Here is a 2595-nt window from a genome sequence, read left to right as displayed (position 1 = left end):
ATTAACAATTATTGTTTATTAAATAATAATAATAATAATAATAATAATAATAATAATAATAATAATAAGTTATTTTTTATCATCTTATTTATTTAGAATAAAAAATTAAGTGCAAAAGATTTTTTAAAGATGACATCCTATTTAACATTATTTGATTTCTTATATATACACAAGTTAAAGCAAAGAAGATAAATAATTAGTATAATGAAAATTTTTTCATTAATAAAAAAAACGAGTTTTATTTTGACATCATTGCTAAGTAGTATCATATATACTTTTATTAGTAATTACATAAAATTAACTAGTCTATGATTTCAATTCTCTTATTTTTGCTATATAATTTTATATTTTTAATATATAAAAATTAAAATTACTTATATTTAAAATAAACTTTATGCATAATTCTTTAATTATGTAATATATACATGATGAATTATTGGCTAGTGTTGATTTAAATGAAAGAAAAAAATATCATTTATAGTGCTTATTTAAATAAAGTTTCTATTTCTTTAAAAAAGTATAAAAACTAACACAAATACTAATATTTTTTGACAAAAATCGTATATTAATCAAGACACTACAAAAAAAAATCAAAAAAATTTTAGTTTAGTTATTATAATGTTAGTAATTACTATCATGAAATTTTTATTATCATTAATATCATGACTAATTCATTACCAATATATCTATTCCACTTATCGATGGAAGAGATCCTAATAACAAAAAATTAAAAACTTGTCTTTGACAAAACAAGTAAACATTGTTCATGTTTATGATTATAGATAGAGCAAGTTCACCTTACATGAAACATAACCTTTGATTCAACAAACTTTTATTAAATTAGTTTTATTTGGGATGCAAAATTATTACAGCAAATCCGCCTCTTAGCAGCGGTTTGCAGGAGGACTAGCAGCGGTTTATAACCGCCACGAAACGAGTTATCAGCGGTTCAAAAACCGTTGCTGTACAGGACGTGGACATTTGATTTTACAGCGGTTTTGTTAAACCGCTGGCACAACCGCTGGAAAACCACTTGATTGGCGTCGATTGATTTAGCGGCGGTTTGAAACCGCCGCTATTTGGCCAACAGGAAATTCGAATGCATTTTCTGGCGGTTTTGAACCGCTGCTGTTCTATTAACCGTTGTATTTTTATAAATGTATTCTGCGGCGGTTAACCTAGCCAACAGGAAATTCGAATGCATTTTTTGGCGATTTTGAACCGCTGCTGTTCTATTTGTGTTTTTTTAAATGTATTCTGCGGCGGTTCCAAACCGCCGCTATCCAATTTTCCCAAAAATTTAAATTTATCTTCGGCAATTTGATAACCGCCGCTATTGTTCCGTCTAAATGGCCGCAAAATGACTGTATTTTGCACCGGCAATCAGCGCTCTTTTAATTACCGTCTTGATGATTCATCATGTTGCTCAATCTCCGCAATTCTTTCCTACACAATTAGATAAGTGAACAAAAGCATTTATTAGCTAATTGCTAACCAAACATACGTTGAACACAATTTAGAAAAAACAAAACATATGAGAAACAACATAACGATTTCTAACACATTACTTACACCAGTGGTCCGGGTTACATCATGGAGATAGAATCCATTAGTTCGTTTGTGCGTTAAGACAAACAACTCCCCCCTACTAACTGGACACCCCTGTCGTTTCGACTGCAACAATATAGCTTAAATAGTTAATAGGTCTACGTAGAGAATGTTCAAAAAGGAGGTTAAGAGTAAATTACCTCTTCTTCTTCGAGCCTTGCCAAGCTTTTCGATCCGCCAGTATGAGTGTATAATTGCTTCGATCAATTCTCAGCATTTTTCCTACACTTCTCCTGTTATCCCATCAAACATAAGAGCTACTAGACACTATTTTTTACTAACTCAATATGACATAAATAGATTTTTTAAAATATCAGATAAAAATAAATTACCTTTGTTTCTTCACTGTTGCGATAATCAAGGAACCATCTCCAATGATCTGCAGTAATTCTCGGTGGATGGCCTCTAATATTTTCTTCAAGGGTCAGCTCTTCATCGTAAAAGTAATGATACAAATGATTCCTCATGTCCTTCCAAGTCCTTCCTAGCATTTTTAATATCGTACGCTTGATAATTCCTCCACTATCTTCTTCAAAATGGAACAATTCCTGCAAGAGTAGAATTAAATTGTTGGTAGGCGTCGAATTAAGTTAAAGGGACTTTACAAAAATATAACAATTTACCTTTACACATTTATTATATATCTTGTCCCTAGAGCGAACCTTTCTCCAGTCCTTCTCGCAGATTGGGAATTTGGTGTAGTCAGATCCCAGCATTCCGACAACGCCGCTTAGTATACCCGCTTCATTTCCAACTGATTGCAGTCTATCATTGAACCTCAGTACGATCTTTCTACCGTTAGGTGGCTTCATAGCCTCTCTCACACTTAAATGAAGTTACTTGATTGTCCCATCGGACTTTGTTCATCATAATTAGTCTGTGTGAGTAACCACTGTGGCCAAGATGCAATAAAATCATAAAGAAATTACTCATAAAAAAATACATGGGATAAATTATTGTATACCAATTGTTTTAACATCTCAAAAT

At 31.5% G+C, this 2595-nt stretch overlaps 1 long non-coding RNA gene across 1 annotated transcript; it reads right to left on the bottom strand.

Annotated features, from left to right (window-relative positions):
• LOC110269758 lies at nucleotides 1739–2316 on the bottom strand. Its single transcript, XR_002358520.1, has 3 exons — nucleotides 2232–2316; nucleotides 1941–2156; nucleotides 1739–1841 (listed from the first exon to the last, which is right to left on the bottom strand). It is a non-coding gene; the product is annotated as an uncharacterized LOC110269758 (long non-coding RNA).

The sequence above is a fragment of the Arachis ipaensis genome, chromosome B03, assembly GCF_000816755.2.
Source record: "Arachis ipaensis cultivar K30076 chromosome B03, Araip1.1, whole genome shotgun sequence".
Lineage (NCBI taxonomy): Eukaryota > Viridiplantae > Streptophyta > Magnoliopsida > Fabales > Fabaceae > Arachis > Arachis ipaensis.
This window is presented reverse-complemented; position numbering and strand designations above follow the sequence as displayed.